General features: G+C 40.0%; 1 protein-coding gene across 8 annotated transcripts in view; it reads left to right on the forward strand.

The window, feature by feature from the left end:
* The window catches only part of LOC138922928 (uncharacterized), a 255,997-nt gene that overhangs the window by 97,411 nt on the left and 137,810 nt on the right, over positions 1-20,776 (forward strand). For 2 of the 8 annotated variants that reach the window (XR_011436041.1, XR_011436045.1), the window contains exons 1-3: positions 8,337-8,452; positions 9,859-10,063; positions 10,617-10,672. The exons of 2 other annotated variants lie outside the window; for them this stretch is intronic. The gene's annotated coding sequence lies outside the window, so the exon portion shown is untranslated. Of the gene's footprint in view, positions 1-8,324; positions 8,453-9,539; positions 9,712-9,858; positions 10,064-10,616; positions 10,673-20,776 lie in introns of those variants that run through there. 4 more of the 8 variants (XR_011436044.1, XR_011436046.1, XR_011436040.1 and 1 more) reach the window with 3 other exon arrangements.

Raw genomic sequence — 20,776 nt, forward strand, 5'->3', positions numbered from 1 at the left:
GCTTGGCTGGAGAAGCAGAACTGGTTCTTATCCAAAAATTCTTTAAGCTCACGGATAGACATTTTTTTTTTTTTAAAGTAGAGATTTTTTTTTTTTTAAAGATTTTATTTTTTCCTTTTTCTCCCCAAAGCCCCCCGGTACATAGTTGTGTATTCTTCGTGGTGGGTTCTTCTAGTTGTGCCATGTGGGACGCTGCCTCAGCATGGTCTGATGAGCAGTGCCATGTCTGCGCCCAGGATTCGAACTAACGAAACACTGGGCCGCCTGCAGCGGAGTGCGCGAACTTAACCACTCGGCCAGGGGCCAGCCCTCACGGATAGACATTTTGTGCGTCCCTGCCTGCCTTATGTTCCAGCATCCTGCCTCCAAGGTTCTGGGACCTTTGGTGCCCCAGCATCAAATCTTCCCAGTCTGCACGTTGGCAGAGAAGGAAGCCGTCCTGCCTCTTCAACTCTGAAATTAGTAGAAGACCAAAGTCCTTGTATATTTCAAAATATTGAAGAAGAAAGTGACTGTTTAACCACCTACGTGATAAAACTGATACTGGCATTTATCAGTCTGTGTGTGTGTGTGTGTTTTAATAGTTCAGTAGTTAGAAAATGGAGCCTCCATTTTCCCCTCATCCGCTTTGAAGCTATGTAGTGGGTGAATGCCATCATTTCTGTTTCCGACCTCTTTAGCATCCATTATTTCTCTGTTGTCCACATCTAATAGTCTGGATCCTTTTAGTTGTTGATGGCGCAGCGATTACTGGGGCTGCTGCTTTAGGATGACATCCAAATGCCTCTGAACAGTTGAATTTACTTACTGCTTCCCTCCTGAAAGCTTTTTAGCATGATCCAGCTGGGGTGGTTTCATTGGGAAAACCATTATTTGTGGCTCTCTTTTTTTGAGGAGTAGAAATAAATTTCCCAAAAGATGAAAGTGGACGCTGTTCATTGTGGATCTGCAATCTTACTTTTTCTTCTATCTCCTTCTTACATTTCATTTGCACAGTTTTTCTCAGGAATGACTTCTTTCTGGGGAAATGGAATGTTCTAACTTGCACGATTGAGTCAAATCAATGTTTAGAGTGGTTTGGACTTTTAAGCCTTTTGCTGGATTTTGGCAGTATCATTTTATACTGTAAAACCCCTTTTTCCCAGGTAACCTATAATATTCATATTGAACATTATTCACAGCTTTCTAACACCCCCTCATTTCACTTACCTATCAGCTAAGCAAATAGTGCTCAAGAGTTAAAAATATGCTATTCTTCCTCTACAGCACATGCACTTTTATGTGAAAGGGGAACCGCTCTGTGTTCCTAATCTCTATATACATATCTATCTGTGCATGTCATAGCTTTCAACACTGTAATTAGACACAGAAACCACACCGTGCCAACACAGTGCACACATGCAGGTTTATAGAGCAGCTGTGACAAATATATAATATGGTAAAACAACTTTTCACTAGCTGGGACAAATTCTAGAGTATACAAGGAGAGTTTCAAATGAAAATTAGGTAGAAGAATCTGAACTATTTCATGCAGGAGGACTGCACAGATGAAAATATCTAGGACGCCTCTCTGGAAGAGTGTATTTGAGAGGCAGTGTGCAATACTGGAAGGCTGATAGCTCAAGGAGTCCAATCCTCTTGGATTTAAATCCCAGCCAAGGTGCTGTGTGATCTTAGGCAAGTTACTTTACCTCTCTGAGACTCAAGTACCCTGTTACGTCACAGAGATAATAGCAGCACGTTTACCTCATGGGGCTCGTGTGAGGATTAAGTGAGGTAACAAATGTCAGGCTGCAGACACACTTTCATCATCTGAGGATCGGAACCACAGTGTGGTGATGAAAATGAAAGGAGATATGTCATCATTACAACAGAACTCTCTGGAATATGCCCCTCCCTGCCACACACACAGCAAATATGAGTCTCTCTTGTGAACTGTCAATGTTAATAGCATCCACATTTACTCAGCTACCCTCATAAAAAAATTAGGAGCTACACTTAAATGGTTTCTCTCTCCTCCTACCTGTCCCCTTCTTCTCGTGCCTGATCCCCCATGGTCACTTGGTACCAAATTGTGCCATTCAGCCTCCGAAATAACTTTCTAATTCGGTCTCCTCAGCTTCATCCTCCCTGTCACTGCCTCAGTTCAGACCCTTATTGTTTTTTGTCTGGATTAATGCAAGAACCTCTTAACCAATTTCAGTATCTTCGGCTTGGATCCTCCATGATCCATTAGTAGCCCCATTTTACAGATTAGAAAATTGAGACAGAGAGAGGTTCAATCAAGAGCCCCAAATCACACAGCTAGTAAGTGGTGTTATAGGGATTCCAACGTCAGCAGCCTGGCTCTAGGATCTCTGCCCTTTCCTACCTTGGAGCTTGGTGCAGTGCATTATTTGGTTGTGGAAATCGGCAGTACCTCCTACGTCTGGTAATTGCCTCGAGTGAGTCCTGTTTCCCCCTCACCAGATGTTTCCTTAGAGCTGCTCTAACTGATACATCGATCCTGCAGGAGCTCCAAGGAGCAGCCAAGCCATTCTGCAGGAAGAGAGCGGGTGAAGGAGGCACAGGCAGAAATGTACAAATGAGTTCTAGTGCATCGTGGATGCTGTCCAGAGGCTGACGTGGGCCACGTATAAAAAGGGGAGGCTGAACTAGGGATGGAGAAAGTAGGGATTCAGGTCCATTTCAGCATTTCAGGAGTCTGGTCCAGGGGGTGGGGCCTGGCATGAAGAACTGCCAGGGGGGATGATGCTCGGATTCTGGCAGTAACAGAGGCTGCTGGTTTAGAGCAGGATCGCAGGCAGACGTGATGCTGTGGTACCACAGGGACAGATCATCCATGTTCCCGTGAAGCCACAGCCACTCTGAAGCCGGGGCCAGGGCTTTCCCACGCGCTGTGGTCATAGGCACTAGAGTGGCAGGAAAAGTAAACTGAGAAACTACAAGTTTCTCCTTGTAGAAACCTTACTCATTCTTTAAAGCTCACTTAAAAATTAATATTTATCTAAGGAATCCATACTTGTGCCTTTAAAATCAAATAGTACTGAAGGCTTTATAAAGAACTGTGACAGGCCTTCCCCAACCTCACAACCGCAGTCCTTTCTATCCCCCCAGTTCCATTCCCCATGGAAACCACTTGAGCCATTTCTATCATAGCTGTTCTTGTGTTTACCTCCATTTATATAACTAGTACGAATACTTGTATTTAAAAGTAATTTTAAAATATTAGATACTAACTTCTTGCCGTGGTAGATAAAATTTGAGTAGGTAAAATTGCAGGTGGATGAAATTTGGTCGACACCCCATTCCCCTCTTCACTCTTCTCAGTCTGTCCTCACTTAAATCTTTATTCATGCAAAGTTCATCTTGGCATGGAAGGTGACCCCTTTCCTGGAACGTGTTCAGAGACTGCTCCTCCCCTGCTCCCACAGAGCTGTGTATCTCTCTTAGTGCACTGTTCCCCTTGCCCTTCCACGTAGAGGTTATCTATAGAACAGGTCACACAGCTGTGGTCTTTACTGCTGTGTGCCCGATATTGGTAAACCCTGCTCTTCTTCCCTGTCCCTAGCCATCTCTATATCTCTCTGCTTTGCCAGTCTCTGGGTGGGGGGAAACCAAAGTGGGTACTTCATGTGTGCCCTGAAAGGCTGGGACACTGGTCGTTCACTCTGCTCTCTCTTTCCCTGAAAGGAGAGCTCTTTCTAGCTGAGGAGTTCCCTCTTAGCACTGAGTAATGCCAGCTTAAAGGACGGGGTGATGCAGGCAAAATGAAGCTGTTCTTCTTTCTCTTTATGTGTGGTTATTCTCACATTTTTTGTTCTGCTATGTTGCTAGAGTTTCTTAAGGGGGCTTTAGAGCTCTCCCAGAACTCTTTTTGATCATGGGTAGGTAGCAGTCTAATTGTTGATCTTTCTGGGAGGACAGAGGCTAACATCTCCTACTCCCCCATCTTGGTGACATCACTCACTAACACATCGTTAAGGATTTTTCATTTATATTCATGAGGGATAGTGGTCTTGTCTTTGCATGTGATGTCTTCACTTGCCATTGAAATCAAGGTAACTCTGGCCAATAAAATGATGTGAGACCAGCTCTCTCCTTCGATATTTTCTGAAATAGATGGTGGGAGATTGGGATTGTTTGCTCCATTAATAGTCAATGGAATTCACCAGTTGAGTCATCCGAATCTGGGCTTTTCTTCCCTGAAAGGGTTTTAATTACTAATTTAATTTTCTTGTTTGTTACAGATCTATGGAGATTTTCTATTTCTCTTTGAGTCAGTTTTGGAAATTTGGATCTAAGAATTTGCCAATATCTTATAAGTTGTCTAATTTGTGGCATAAAGTTGTTCATAATATTCTCTTATAATCCTTTAATTTCTCTGTGGGTGGCCCTTTATAATTTCTGATATTGGTAAATTCTATCTTCTCTCTTCCTTGGGGATGCTAGCTAAGGGATAGTCAACTTTATCTGGTAAACAGCCAATTTCTGGTTTTATTGATTTTTGTGTTTTGTATTTCACAGACATGTGTTCTAATCTTTTGTATTTCCTTTCTTTTTCTTGTTTTCAGTTTGGCTTATTTTCCTTTCTTTCCTTTCTTAGGGTGGGAACTTAAATTATTGATTTGAGACTTTCCTCTCTTCCACTATAGGTGTTTAATACTATAAATTTCTCTCTAAGTACTGCTTTAGGCACATCCCATAGACTTTGATATTCTATTTTTTAAATTTTCATTCACTTCAGACTCATGTGTTATTCAGATGGATGTCATTTAAGTTCCAAATGTTTGTGGATATCCCAAATATATTCCATTCTTGATAGCTCACATTCCATTGTGGTTGGAGAACATATTTTATATTATTTCATTCTTGCTAAATCTGTTGAATTTATTTTATGGCTGAGTACACGGTCTATCCTGGAGCATGTTCCATGTGCTATTGAAAAGAATGTGTGTTTTGTAGTCATTGAGTGCAGTGATGTATACACGTCACTTAATTTAATTTGGTTGATAGTGCTGTTCAAGTCTTTTATAACCTTGCTGATTGTCTTTCCTCTTTTTAATCCATTATGGACAGGAGGCAGTTGAAATTTCCAAGTATTGTTGTTGAATTGTCTCTTTCTCCTTTCATTTCTGTCAAATTTTATTTCACGTATCTTGAAGCTCTGTTGTTAGATTTGTAAGCATTGATAATTTTTATATCTTTCTGATGTATTGACATTTTGTCATTTGGATATGTCCCTCTTTGCTTCTAATAATATGTCTTGTTTTAAAGTCTGCATTGTCCAGTATTAATACAACCCTCTAGCAATCTTTTGGTAACTATTTGTATGATGTGTCTTTTCCATCCTTCTGGTTTCAACTTCTGTTTGTCTTTGAATCTAAGATGTGTCTTTTGTAGATCACATGTAGTTGGATCTTGCTTTATTATTCAATTTCCCAATCTCTGTCTTCTTATTGATTTTTAGACCATTCACATTTAGTGCAGTTATTGATAGGATCAGAGTTACATTTGCCATTTTGCTATTTGTTTTCTATGTCTTCAGGCTTTTTTGTTCTTTGTCCTTCCTTTATTAACTTCTTTTGTGCTAAATAAATCTTTCAGTATATCATTTTAATTCCTCTATTGAATATTTTTTACTGTTTTTGAGCTATTTTCCTAGTGTCTGTGCTAGGGATTCCAATATGCATTTTAACTGACTATGGTCTATTTCAAACGAATATTAACTTAATTCCTATGAAATATAGAATGTTTCCTCCAATGTAACTCTATTACTTTCCCCTCTTGTGCTATTATTTTTATATATATTATATCTATATATGTTACCAAACCAATACTACAATGTTACAATTATTTCTTTGTACAATCTCATGTCTTTTAAAGAATTTAACAGAAGAAATGAGAAAATATATTTATAGATTCTTTTTTTTAAAACCCAGAAATTTATTACTTAAGGCTCTCTTAATTTCTTCCAGCTGATTCGAGGTACTGTCTGATGTCATTTTCTTCCAGCCCAAAGAATTTCCTTTAGTATTTCTCACAATTCAGTTCTGATATCAAGAAATTCTTCCAGTCTTTTTAAATTTAAGAATGTCCTTATTTCACTTTTATAATTAGTGGATAGTCTTGCTGGATAAAAAATTTCTTCGTTACCATTTTTTCTTTCAGTATTTTGAATATGCCATTTCTCTGCCTTCTAGGGTCTATCTTCTCTGATGAGCAATTAGATATTATTTATGTTGATGCTCTCCTGTACATGTTCAGTTGTTTTTCCCTTTCTTCTTTCAAGGTTTTCTCTTTGTGTGTGGCTTCCAACAGTTTGACTATGATGTGTCTAGGTAAAACTATATCTTTGTATTTATCCTACTTGGAGTTCAGTAAGCTTCTTGGATGTGTAAATTAACATTGTTTCATCAACTTTGGGAAGTTTTGGACATTATTTCTTCAAAAAATTACAATAGCTATTAGATCCACAATTTGAGGAGGTGTATTAGATGAGATTTGGGACATTTACTGGGAAAGTCTAGGAACCTGGAAATTGGAATGATTACATGTATTTGGATTCAGATATAGCTGAACTCATTGGGCACAGTGAGTCTCCCTTGATTTCATAAGCAGTTGTTTCTCCCTGTGTGAGGCTGTTCCTTCATTGCTGGTATTCAACTATAGGATGAATCTCAAAATCATTATCCTGAGTGAAAAAAAAAGCCACACAAAAATACTCTGTATGATTCCTTTTGCATGAAACCCTAAAAAGATAAAACTAATCTAATATTGACAGGCATAGAGAGAAACAGTTCCCAGATGGAGGTGTCTGAACACTTTGAAAAGTGATCCAATATACTGGGGCTCTCAATAGATTGCCTCAATTACTCACTCAGATAAGGCTTGAATACAAGAATATCTTCAAGAGGGACATTAAGTTCCTCAATATTTTATAAAATGATCACTACCCATATGAGGGTGAATGCCAGGTAAGTACACCTCCCCCAATTACTGCTAGAATGGACTCAGTGTGAGGTCAAGATTAAGGTGAATAAATTGTATTCCTTCACTTACATGGATTTACCGAGCATCTAGGAAGCCCAAAGTTATTATCAGAGGAGAAGGATATGGTCAAACATATACTACTACTTGGTCAGAACAGATATTCTATACTCTGTGCACTTTGCCTGGCAGGTGTACACTTGCCTCTGCACAGCTTTGAGGCTTATTAGACAGTTCAAGTTTGTTGTACCTGCCACACTCTCTGCAATTTTAAGGCCTTTAAGGTATACTAAAAGTCACTGCTTTGAGGAGCTTAGAAAAAGAAGTGAAGAGTAACTGAATTCTGACAGTGTCTCTCTCACTTCTCTCTCTCTCTCCAAATCCTAAGGGGTGATCCTAGTATAAGTTACCCCTGAAGGAGATACACACTATCCTCAGGCCCTGTCCAAACTTCCTTACTGGCTCCAGGCCCATAATGGGAATAAAAAACCAGCTATGTTCAGAGTAAAATTGCAAGAAATCCAGAAATTAAAAAACCAAAAACACAAAAGGAACTCAAGATCTTGCCCAATAAAGCAGAAACTAGGTAGCACATAAGGGGGTGGATCCTTACCATATTAGATTAGAAAGGATGAATTATGTTTGGATAGGCTCAAATTAATCAATATGAGTATACTCCCTGTGGACTCAGGAGCAGCCCATGTTGCATTTCAAAGCAATGGAATATGTATTTCCTCTAATGGGATACTGACAAATGTTTTTTAAAACTCTTAGAGTGTTTCTCATGTGCAGCCATCTTTTGTGGTGACATGGAGCACCTGTGCAGACCCTCAGTAGAATCTGCACACTGGGCCCCAGGCGCGCCAGGATGGGGCTCAGGGGTTGGTGGGTCCGGCGGCTGTAAAGGAACAGGGTGGAGGTCCCAGGTTGAAAAATTGTAAAATTATAATTTTACAGCTGTATAATTTAACTACTTCAGTCATCATGTCTTTTTCTTTTTACAAAGTCAATTTTCCTACATAACTCCAAATTTTTTTCACACCATCTAAGTAATATTTTAATATTTTCCATATCCAATCCGTATTCAAATTTCCCCAATTACCTCCAAATGACTTATGAAAAAAAATGCTATTTTAATCGCGAGCCAATAGCGGATTACCCTTTGCATTTGACAGCAGAGTTCAGGCTTAACCCTTAACCTCTTCAGGCTCGGAGGACCCTGGGCAGGAGAGATTTAAGAACACCGTCCTCCCGCTTTCGCGGAAAGGCCAAGAGAGACTTGAAATGTAGACGCGGAGGCCTATGGGAAATGTAGTTTTAAATAGGTGAGGTTCACCGCCTGGACTCTGGGAAGGGGAGGCCACGCTCCTTCTGCGCAGGTGCAGCCGTAGCCTCCTCGTTTGTCTTCTCAGGACTCCAGAGAACCATTGGGGAACTTTGGGGTGTGCTCGGAAAATGCAGGGTGCGCGCCTAGGGCGAGGGACTAGCTGGGAAGGGTGTGCCTGTGCTTGGGGATGGGAGCAGAAAGTGTCTGGGACCTCGTCGCCCCCCGCGGCGGTGTATAAACCCGGGCGGGCCGTCAGAGCGGCTAAGGCCAATGGGGGAGACCCCGGCCCTCGGGCTCCCGGGGCGCAGATGTTCGGGGCGGTCCGGGGTGCCCGAGGATCGTGTGACCAGCCCGCCTGCAGCCCGACCGGAGAGAAGCCCGTGTCGGCGGCGGTGGGTGCGGGAGGGAGGAGTGCGTTTATCAGGCGGACGGTGACCGTGGGTCTGCGGTGGAGCCCGAGCTCTGGAGCACTACAGGCCCGGTCAGTGCCAGCTCTGTCACCTGTAAGCAGGGGCGACAGAAGGAACCTGGGCGAGAGTCAGGGTTCTCATCTATAAATATTAATAATGATTGTTTCACGGCGGCGTTTGGAAACATAGATCACTATTTTAGACAAGTGCCAGGTAGGAAGCCTTAAGTAAGTGACAACTGCTGTTATAGTTAGAGGATGCTTTGTTTTTTTTACTGGATAGTTTAATGTACCCTGACAACCACTTCACCAGAAACCGAGGCTCGGGTCGGTGGCCCGATGTGCTCGAGTGAGGAGCTCCCAGCCAGGGAATTTGGATTCGAGGGCAGGTGTGCTTTGCTTCAGTCTCAGGTTTTGTCTGATGTCACACCTGCCCAAGACTGGCATTACAGCCTTCACAGCATTTAGGAACATGGCCTGTCCCTGCGTCCCCAGGGATGTAAAGGAAAGGATGTGGATGGAATCCCACCGTGTGTCACATGTATCCTGGGATTTCTAGTGTCTCTTCAGGTCCCTTGGGTCAGACAGAGGTGCCTGGCCCCCTCTGCATTGTCAGGCTTTCTGTCCTTGAAGTCTAACGTTATAATGAATTCCAAGAGTCAGGCTTTTTGCCCCTAAAATGAATTTATTTCTCAGATCCATGTCCCAGTTGCCTTGAAACAAACCAGCCCTTGTGAGGCAGGAAGCAGGGGCCCTCTGTGAGGGAGTCTTACCTGGAAGAGAGCGCCCCTCTGACCTTAGACCTCTCTCCAGAGCTTCAGAGCAGAGACAAGAGCCCAGAAAGGAGCAGATGCTAGATTTGCAAGATCAGAAGCAGGTCTTGATCCTGCTGCCCAGAATGAACCAGACTTGATGATGATGCCACCTTCAGGAGCCACCACACTGTGTGACAGTGGGGCATTTGGGCCGTCCCTGGGAAGTACAGGTGAGCTGGGGTGGCCCAGGGGCAGGCTGCTCAGGAAAGGCTGCTTTGTTGGAGAGCCGTGAGGGCAAGGTCTGGGGGTAAGGGACAACCAGGCAGAGGAAGGAAGTTCTGTCTCCAGTCCCCTTAAATGGCCCCCGCTATTTACAGATGCGCTGCTGTCACACATGTCCACCACCACATGTGACATTAGTGACATTATCCTGATGTCACAGGATCCAAGAATGATGATCTGTGAAGAGTTTTCCGAGGTCGCCTACTTCTAACTCTTTTGAAAGATTTAAAGACATTGGGCCTGAAAATATCAGTGAGTTGTCCAGGGAAACGCAGTTTGTGACAGTTCACTCTCTCACAGGTAAGTTACCAAAAGCATCTATCAAAAGGGCCTTTTGAGAAATACTTCCCAGCTGAAATGAACAATTAAAAATTCATGTCTTGAATCCTCCCATCTCTTTTACTAGGCTTTCTGTGGATTGTGTATACCAGGGGTTAAATAATATTACTGAGAAAAATAGGTAAATGATGCATACTGAGTATTTTTCTGCTAAGTTAACTTTAATGAAGGAATAGTGTCTTGTCGTTTGGCGTACTTTAATTCAACTAATCGGTTGTTTTTATTTCTTTCTGTTATTCAGAAGGACGCATGCGTTTTTGTTAAATCAATCAAGTAAAGCTTATGTTCACTCAGTAAAAAACTGCAGATTTCAGCTCCGTGGTCATTTCAGAATCACACAAAGACAGGTGTTGCTGCCTGTCTATGATCCTTCTTGTGCCTTTTCAAGGCCCAGAGGGCCCTGTGCCTATGGGGAGGATGATCCCCAACTGGGGTGCTGAGATTTGAGGAGGTGAATCTAAGAGCTGTAAGACAGCTAAATCTCAGGACCCCTGTCTTCTTTCTGTCCCCTCAGCTGAACCACAGTCCTCTGTACTCGCCCAGGAGCCACAGAAAGTCAACATCCCTCAGGTGAGCTATTTATTCATTCCCTATTTTATATTGTAGTGGATTTATAAGGTTTAGCAGGATCCATGCATTAAAGGAAAAGGAGAAGTAGAAATAGTAGAAATCAAGTCAGTCATGAGGAAAAATATACCATGTTTTACTATTAATTGTGATGTTGGCTGTTAGCTTTGAGTGGGTAACCTTGTCAGGGTAAGTAGTTTCCCACTAAGCTACCTGTTTCAATCTCTTTACTTGTGATTGGGCTATTCAGATTCTCTGTTTCTTCTTGATTCAGTTTTGGGAAGTTGTATGAGTCTTAGAATTTATCTATTTCTTCTAGATTGTCCAGTTGGTTGCTATATAGTTTTTCATTGTATTCTCTTATAATCCTTTATATTTCTGTGGTATGTGTTGTAATTTCTCCTCTTTCATTTCTAATTTTATTTATTTGAGCCTTTTCTCTTTTTTTCTTAGAGAGTCAGGCTAAGGGTTTGTCAATTTTGCATATGTTCTCAAAGAACCAGTTCTCTGTTTCACTGATCTTTTCTACTATTCTTTTTTCTTTTTTGGTTTCAATTTCATTTATTTCTGCTCTGATTTTTATTATTTCCCTCCTTCGGCTGACTTTGGGCTTTGTTGGTTCTTCATTTTCTAACTGTATTTTAAGATTGCTTATGTGAGATCTTTCTTGTTTTTTAAGCTGGGCCTGTATTGCTAGGAATTTCCCTCATAGGACCACTTTTTCTGCATCCCATATGAGTTGGTGTGGTGTATTTTCATTTTCATTTGTCTCCAGATATTTTTTGATTTCTCTTTTAATTTCTTCAGTGATCCATTGGTTGTTCAGTAGCATGTTGTGTAGTCTCCACATATTTGTCACTTTCCCAGCTTTTTTCCTGTAGCTGATTTCTAGTCTCATAGCATTTTGGTCAGAAAAGCTGCTTGATGTGATTTCAATCTTCTTAAATTTATTGAGGCCTGTCTTGTTTCAAAGCATATGGTCTGTCCTTTGAATGCTCCATGTGCACTTGGGAAGAATGTGTATTCTGCTATTTTTGGATAGAATGTTCCATATATATCTATTAAGTCCATCTCGTCTAGTTTTTCATTTAATTCCACTATTTCCTTGTTAACTTTCTGTCTGGATGATCTATCCATCGATGTAAGTAGAGTGTTGGGGCCCCCTAGTATTATTATGTTGTTGTTAATATCTCTTTTTAGGTATGTTAATAGTTGCTTTATGTACTTTGGTACTCCTTTGTTGGGTACACGTATATTTATAAGTGTTATGTCTTCTTGTTGGAGTGTCCCTTTTATCATTATATACTGCCCCCTTTGTCTCTCATTGCCTTTTTTATCTTGAGGTCTGCTGTGTCTGATATAAGTATAGCAATAACTGCTTTCTTTTGTTTGCCATTAGCTTAGAGTATCATCTTCTGTCCCTTCACTCTGAGCCTGTGTTTGTCTTTAGAGCTAAGAGTGTTTCCTGGAGGCAGCATATTGATGAGTCTTGTTTTTCAATCCATCCCACCACTCTGTCTTTTGATTGGAGAATTCAATCCGTTTACATTTAGAGTGATTATTTATATATAAGGGCTTAATGCTGCCATTTTATCACTTGTTTTCCAGTTCTGTATTTCCCTTGTTTCTCATCTTGTGTATTTTGGACTGCCAGTTCAGTTTGGTAGTTCACTATGATGGTTTTCTCAGTTTTCTCTTTTTTGTGTGTGAGGAAGACTGGCCCTGAGCTAACATCTGTAAGCAATCTTCCTCTCTTTTAGCTTGAGGAAGATTGTTGCTGAGCTAACATCTGTGTCAATCTTCCTCTGTTTTTTGTATGTGGGATGCCAGCACAGCAGGGCTTGATGAGAGATGCATAGGTCTGTGCCTGGGACCTGAAGCTGCAAACCCTGGGTGGCTGAAGCAGAGCATGCAAACTTAACCATTATGCCACTGGGACAGCCCCTCAGTTTTCTTTTTTTTTGTATCATTTGTGTCTCTGTTCTGATTATTTGTTTAGTGGTTACCATCAGGTTTGTATAAAAAATCTCGTAGATAAGATATACCATTTTCTGATAGCCTCTTATTTCCTTGGTCTAAGCCAGTTCCATCCCTTTCCTCTTCCTCTGATTTGTTGGTCATAACATATTCTGTTTTGTGTTGTGATTTTGTGGTTAAAATCACAAGATTATAGTTATTTTTGATGTTTTCCTTCCCTTTATCTTTAATGTCATAATTAAGTTTTTGCTAACCTGTTCTGGTAGAGAGCTGCAATTTTCTGACTTTGGCTGCCTATTTATCTCCTTGCTCAAGGCTTTGTGAACTCTTTTTTTTCTTTTTCAGGTATGAAGGTCTTCTTGAGCATTTCCTGTTTGGGGTGTCTTGTGGCGATGAACTACCTCAGCTTTTGTTTATGTGGGAAAGTTTTTCTTTCTCCACCATATAGGTAGGATATTTTTCCCTGGATAGAGTATTCTCGGCTGAAGGTTTTTGTCTTTCAGAATTTTGAATATCTCATTCTACCTTCTCATATCCTGTAAAGATTCTGCTGAGAAATCTCCTGAAAGTCTGATATGGTCTTTGTAAGTTATTTTCTTCTGCCTTGCTGCCTTTAAAAATATTTCTTCTTTGTCACTGACTTTTGCCAGTTTTACTACTCTATGCCTTGGAGTAGGTCTTTTTACATTGATGTAATCAGAAGTTCTGTTAGCGTCTTTTACTTGTAATTCCAGCTCCTTTCCCAGGTTTGAACAGACTTTCTGCTCCTTTCTCCCTCCCTTCTCCCTCTATAATACCCATAGTTTTTACGTTGCATTTCCTAATTGAATCAGATATTTCTCAGAGAATTTCTTCGTTTCTTTTTAGTCTTAATTCTCTCTCCTCCTCCATCTGAAGCCTTTCTATATTTCGGTCCTCCAGATTGCTAATTCCGTCTTCCATAATGTCAGCTCTGTAATTCAGGGTATCCAGATTTTTCTTTATCTCATTGTGTTTTTCATCTCCAACATTTCTGATTGGTTTCTCTTTATAGGGTCAATCTCTTTTGTGAAGTATTCCCTCTGTTTATCAATTTTATTCCTGATTTAATTGAACTATCTGAATTTTCTTGTAACTCGTTGAGTTTTTTAATGTTAGCTATTTTGAATTCTCTGTCGTTTACATTGTAAATTTGTGTGCCTTCAGGATTGATTTCTAGGTGCTTTTCATTTTCCTTCTGGTCTGGACTATTAATATATTTCTTCATACTATTTGATGGGGTTGGTTTATGCCTTCACATAGATAGTATCTGGTTTCAGATTCCACCTGCCACCACTGGAGGAGGTTCAGGAGCTGTGTATTCTGAGCCTGCTGTGATCCCTGGTGTCTGTGCTTGTCCTTTGGAATCTATGCTGAGAGGACCCATCTGCGATTGCCTGCTTGTAGCTGCTGCTTTGCTAATGTACGCACGGGCACTCTAGACAGGGTCCCTTGCTCTGGCTGACTGGCTGAGCTTGTGAGCCCAGCAGGGGGAGGGGCACTTCTTTTGCATGTGCCATCCCGTGGGTGTTCTCTCTTTGCCCTCGCTGTCTGTCCTCCTGGCGTGCTGGCTTCATGAAGACAACCCCACAATAGCTTAGCCTCCTCTGTGGAGCTTTCCTATGGGATGTGAGGGAACTTGGAGAGCGAAGGCATTCCCACAGAGTCTCCCCCCAGGCCCCTCTTTTCTCAGAGCTGTGCATGGTCCTGTGCCCTAGGTCATTGCTGGGGAGGGAGAGGAGATCCCCTTACTTCCTCCTTCTTCCTCCTGGGGGGTCCAGCACCTCCACCTTCAGACATATGGCTGCATGGGTCTCTCAGATGTCTTTTGTGTTGTGTGCCTGTCCTCTGTTGGTTTATGAATGTCCTTTTCATTGTTTCTTAGGGAGGAGAGTCTAAGGGAAGAGCTCACTCCGCCGTGATGCTGATGTCATGCCTGGACATTCTATTTTTAAGTTTTTGAGGAATCTCTGTACTGTTTTCCACAGTGGCTGCACCAATTTACATTCCCACCAGCAGTGTATGAGGGCTCCCTTTACTCCACATCCTCTCCAACACTTCTGTTTTCTTTGTAAAGATTGGCACCTGAGGTAACATCTGTTGTCTATCTTTTTTTACTTCTTGTTCTCCCAAAACCCTCCCAGTACATAGTTGTATATTCTAGTTGTATGTCCTTCTGTCTGTGCTGTGTGGGATGCCACCTCAGCATGGCTTGATGAGTGGTGCCGTGTCCAGGCCCAGGATCCAAACCGGCAAAACCCTGGGCTGCTGAAGTAGTGCACACGAACTTAACCACTCGGCCATGGCACTGGCCCCTCTCCAACACTTCTTATTTCTTGTCTTTTTAATAATAGCCATTCTGATGGGCATGAGGTGATATCTCATTGTGGTTTTGATTTGTATTTCTCTAATAATTAGTGATGTTGAACATCTTTTCATGTGCCTGTTGGCCATCTGTATATCTTTGGGAAAATGTCTGTTGAAATCCTCTGCCCATTTCTTGACAAAGTTTGTTCTTTTGTTGTTTAGTTCTTCATATATTTTGGATAGCAACCGCTTATTGGATAAATGATTTGCAGATATCTTCTTCCAATTGCTAGGTTGTCTTTTCATTTTATTGATGTTTCCTTTGCCATACAGATGCTTTTTAGTTTGATGTAGTCCCATTAGCTTATTTTTTCTTTTGTTTGCCTTTCCTGAGGAGACATATTCAAAAAGATACTGCTAAGAATGATAGCAAAGAGCTTACTGCCTACGTTTTCTTCTTTGGAGTTTTATGGTTTCAGGTCTTACATTCAAGTCTTTAATCCATTTTGAGTTAATTTTTGTGCATGGTGTAAGATAATGGTCTACTTTCACTCTTTTGTGTGTGGCTGTCCGTTTTCCCAAAAGTGTTTATTGAAGAGACTTTCCCTTCTCCATTGTATGTTCTTAGCTCCTTTGTTGAAAATTGGCTGTTCCTAAATGTATGGGTTTATTTCTTGGCTAGCCATTGATGTGTGTCTGCTTTTCTGCCAGTATCGTGCTGTTTTGATTAATACAGCTTTGTAGTATACTTTGAAATTAGGGAATGTGATGCCTCCAGCTTTGCTCTTTTTTCTGTGGAGTGCTGTGGCTCTTTGGGGACTTTTGTTGTTTCCAATAAATTTTAGAATTCTTCTTTCTATTTCTGTGAAAAATGTCATTGGGGTTTTGATAGGGATTGCATTGAATCTGTAGATGGCTTTAGGTAATATGGACTTTTTCAATATGTTAATTCTTCTAATCCATGAGCACAGAATATCCTTCTATTTCTTTATGTCTTCTATAGTTTCTTTCAACAATGTCTTATAGTCTTCAGTGTATAGGTCTTTCACCTCATTGGTTAAATTTATTCCTACCCACTTAATTCTTTTTGTTGTGATTGTAAATAGGATTATATTCTTGATTTTTTATTTCTGCTAGTTTGTTTTTAGTTTTTTGATGGATTCTTTAGCGTTTTCTATATGTAAAATCTCATCATCCACAAGTAGTGAGTTTTACTTCTTCCTTTCCAGTTTGAATATGTTTTATTTACTTTTCTTACTTGATTGCTCTGGCTAGGACTAAGAAGGGTGAGCGTGGGCATCCTTGTCTTGTTCCTGCTCTTAGAGGGATAGCTATCAGTTTATACCATTGAGTATAATGTTAGCTGTTGGTTTGTCATATATGGCCTTTATTATGTTGAGGTGCTTTCCTTCTATAATTATTTTATTCAGAGTTATTATCGTAAATATGTGGTGAATCTTGTCAAATGCTTTCTCTGCATCTGTTGAGATGATCATGTGATTTTTATTCTTCATTTTGTTAATGTAGTTTATAACATTGATAAAGAATACTGTTGTAATCCTTTGTATTTCTGTTATATTGTTTGTGATTTCTTCTCTTTCTGATTTTATTTATTTGAGGCTTCTCTCTTTTTGTCTTATTCTACCTAAAGGTTTGTCAATTTTGTTTATATTTTCAAAGAACTAGCTCTTAGTTTCGCTGATCTTTTCTATTTTCTTTTTACTCTCCATGTCATTTATTTCAGCTCTGATTTCTAGTAGTTCCTTTGTTCTCCTGACTTTGGTCACTTCATTTTTCTTCTTTTCTGATTCTTTTGGATGTATTGTTAGATTGTTTATTTGAGATTTTTCCTGTTTCTCAAGGTAGGCCTGTGTTGCTAGGAACTTCCCTCTTAGTACTGCTTTTGCTGTATCCAATAGATTTTGGTACACTGTATTTTCCTTTTCATTTGTCTCCAGATATTTTTCCATTTCTCCTTTAATTTTGTTGTTGTTCCAATAGTTAATGAATAGCACGTTGTTTAGGCTCCACATATTTGTGACTTTTCCAGCTTTCTCCTTGTGGTTGATTTCTAGTTTCATACCATTGTGGTTGGAAAAGATGCTTGATATCTTTTCAGTCTTCTTAAGTTTATTGGGAGTTGTTTTGTTTCCCAACAAACAGTGTATCTTTGAGAATGTTTCATGTGTACTTGAGAGAAAATGTATATCCTGCTGCTTTTGGATTGAATATTATATATGTATCTATTCAATTCATCTGGTCTAGTGTTTCATTTAAGGTCAACGTTTCTCTGTTGATTTTTCTCTCTAGAAGACCTATCCATTGATGTAAGTGGGGTATTAAAGTTCCCTACTCTTATGGTGTTGCTGTCAGTTTCTCCCTTTAGATCTGTTAATAGTTGTTTTATAGACTTTGGTGCTTCTACGTTAGGTGCATATATATTAATAAATGTTATGTCTTCTTGATGGATCATCCCCTTTATCATTATATAATGCCCATCTCTGTCTCTTGTCTTTTTTGGCTTGAAGTCTATTTTGTCTGATAGAATTATGGCTACATTCACTTTCTTTTGGTTGTCGTTTGGTTGGAGTATCGTCTTCCACCCCTTCACTCTGAGCCTATGTTTTTCTTTAGAGCTGAGATGGGTCTCCTGGAGGCAGCACATTTTTGGGTCTTTTTCTTCTTTTGTTTTTTTTTGGTTATTTTTTGTGTTTGTCTTCATCTTTATTTTTCATTTTATTTTTTTTAAGGGGCCTTCCCCCCCTTTTTTTTATTGAGTTATTGATTAGTTACAATCTGGTGAAATTTCAATTGTACATTAATGTTTGTCACTCATGTTGTAGGTGCACCACTTCACCCTTTGTGCCCAGCCCCCACCCCACCTTTCCCCTGGCATCCACTAAACTGTTCTTGGTCCAGAGTTTTAAATTCCTCATATGAGTGGAGTTATACACAGATTATCTTTCTCTCGCTGGCTTATTTCACTTAACATAATTCTCTCAAGGTCCATCCATGTTATTGCAAATGGAATGATTTTGTTCTGTTTTGCAGCTGAGTAGTATTCCATTGTAAATATGTACCACATCTTCTTTATCCATTCGTCTGTTGATGGGCACTTAGGTTGCTTCCACGTCTTGACTATTGTAAACAGTGCTGCAATAAACATTGGGGTGCACAGGACTTTTGGGATTGCTGACTTCAGGCTCTTTGGATAAATACCCAGTAGTGGGATGGCTGGGTCATATGGTAGTTCTATTTTGAGTTTTTTGAGGAATCTCCATACTGTTTTCCATAGTGGCTGCAGCAGTTTGCATTCTCACCAGCAGTGTATGAGGGTTCCTTTTTCTCTGCAACCTCTCCAACATTTGTTGCTATTAGTTTTAGATATTTTTGTCGTTCTAACGGGTGTAAGGTGATATCTTAGTGTAGTTTTGATTTGCATTTCCCTGATGATCAGCGATGATGAGCATCTTTTCATGTGCCTATTGGCCATCAGTATATCTTCTTTGGAGAAATGTCTGTTCATGTCTCCAGCCCATTTTTTGATTGGGTTGTTTGATGTTTTGTGGTTGAGTTGCGAGAGTTCTTTATATATTAAGGATATTAAGCCTTTGTCAGATATATGACTTGCAGATATTTTTTTCCCAGTTAGTGGGTTGTTTTTTTGTTTCAATCCTGTTTTCATTTGCCTTGAAGAAGCTCTTTAATCTGATGAAGTCCCATTTGTTTATGCTTTCTATTGTTTCCCTTCTTTGAGAAGGCATGGTGTCCGAAACTATCCTTTTAATACTGATGTCAAAGAGTGTACTGCCTACGTTTTCTTCCAGAAGCCTTATGGTTTCAGGTCTCACCTTTAGGTCTTTAATCCATTTTGAGTTTATTTTGGTGAATGGTGAAAAAGAATGGTCAATTTTCATTCTTTTACATATGGCTTTCCAGTTTTCCCAGCACCATTTGTTGAAAAGACTTTCTTTTCTCCATTGTATGTCCTCAGCTCCTTTGTCAAAGATAAGCTGTCCATAGATGTGTGGCTTTATTTCTGGGCTTTCAATTCTGTTCCATTGATCTGTGCACCTGTTTTTGTACCAGTACCATGCTGCTTTGATTACTGTAGCTTTGTAGTATGTTTTGAAGTCAGGGATTGTGATGCCTCCCGTTTTGTTCTTTTTTCTCAGGATTGCTTTAGCAATTTGGGGTCTTTTGTTGCCCCCTATGAATTTTAGGATTCTTTGTTTTAATTCTGTAAAGAATGTCATTGGTATTCTGATTGGGATGGTGTTGAATCTGTAGATTGCTTTAGGTAGAATGGACATTTTAACTATGTTTATTCTTCCAATCCATGTACATGGAATGTCTTTCCATCTCCTTTTGTCGTCATCCAATTCTCTCAGAAAGGCCTTGTAATTTTCATTATATAGGTCCTTCACTTCCTTAGTTAAATTTACCCCAAGGTATTTTATTCTTTTTGTTGTGATTGTGAATGGTATTGTATTCTTGAGTTCTTTTTCTGTTGGTTCATTACTGGAGTATAGAAATGCTACTGATTTATGCAAATTGATTTTATACCCTGCAACTTTGCTGTAGTTGTTGATTACTTCTAACAGATTTCCAATGGATTCTTTGGGTTTTTCTATATATAAGATCATGTCGTCTGCAAACACCGAGAGTTTCACTTCTTCCCTCCCTATTTGGATTCCTTTTATTCCTTTTATTCCTTTTTCTTGCCTGATTGCTCTGGCCAGGACCTCCAGTACTATGTTGAATAAGAGTGGTGATAGAGGGCATCCTTGTCTCGTTCCTGTTTTCAGGGGGATGGCGTTCAGTTTTTGCCCATTGAGTATGATGTTGGCTATGGGTTTGTCGTATATGGCCTTTATTATGTTGAGGTAGTTTCCTTCTATGCCCATTTTGTTCAGAGTTTTTTTTATCATAAATGGCTGTTGGATCTTGTCAAATGCCTTCTCTGCATCTATTGAGATGATCATGTGGTTTTTATTGCTCAGTTTGTTGATGTGGTGTATCACGTTGATTGATTTGTGGATGTTGAACCATCCCTGTGTCCCTGGTATGAATCCCACCTGATCCTGATGTATGATTCTTTTGATGAACTGCTGAATTCTGGTTGCCAAAATTTTGTTTAGAATTTTTGCATCTATGTTCATCAGTGATATTGGCCTGTAGTTCTCTTTTTTCGTGGTGTCCTTGTCAGGTTTTGGTATCAGTGTGATGTTGGCCTCATAGAATGTGTTAGGAAGTGTTCCATCTTCCCTAATTTTTTGGAATAGCTTGAAAAGGACAGGTATTAAATCCTCTCTGAAAGTTTGGTAGAATTCCCCAGGAAAGCCATCTGGTCCTGGGGTTTTATTCTTTGGGATGTTTTTGATTGCTGTTTCAATCTTTTTCCTTGTGATTGGTCTGTTCAAATTGTCTGCCTCTTCTTGAGTGAGCTTTGGGAAATTGTAGGAGTCCAAGAATTCATCCATTTCCTCTAGGTTATCCATTCTGTTGGCATATAGTTTTTTGTAGTATTCTCTTATAACCTGTTGTATTTCTGCAGAGTCTGTTGTTATTTCTCCTCGCTCATTTCTGATTTTGTTTATTTGAGCTTTCTCCCTTTTTTCTTTGTAAGTCTGGCTGGTTTTGGGTCTTTTTCTTAACCTGTCCAGCCTCTCTGTCTTTTCATTGGTGCATTCAATCCATTTACATTTAGGATGATTATGGATATATAGGGACTTACTATTGCCATTTTATCTTTTGTTTTATGGTTGCTCTATGTTTCCTTTGTTTCTTTTTCCTTGTGTTTCT

The sequence above is a fragment of the Equus caballus genome, unplaced genomic scaffold, assembly GCF_041296265.1.
Source record: "Equus caballus isolate H_3958 breed thoroughbred unplaced genomic scaffold, TB-T2T haplotype1-0000019, whole genome shotgun sequence".
NCBI lineage: Eukaryota > Metazoa > Chordata > Mammalia > Perissodactyla > Equidae > Equus > Equus caballus.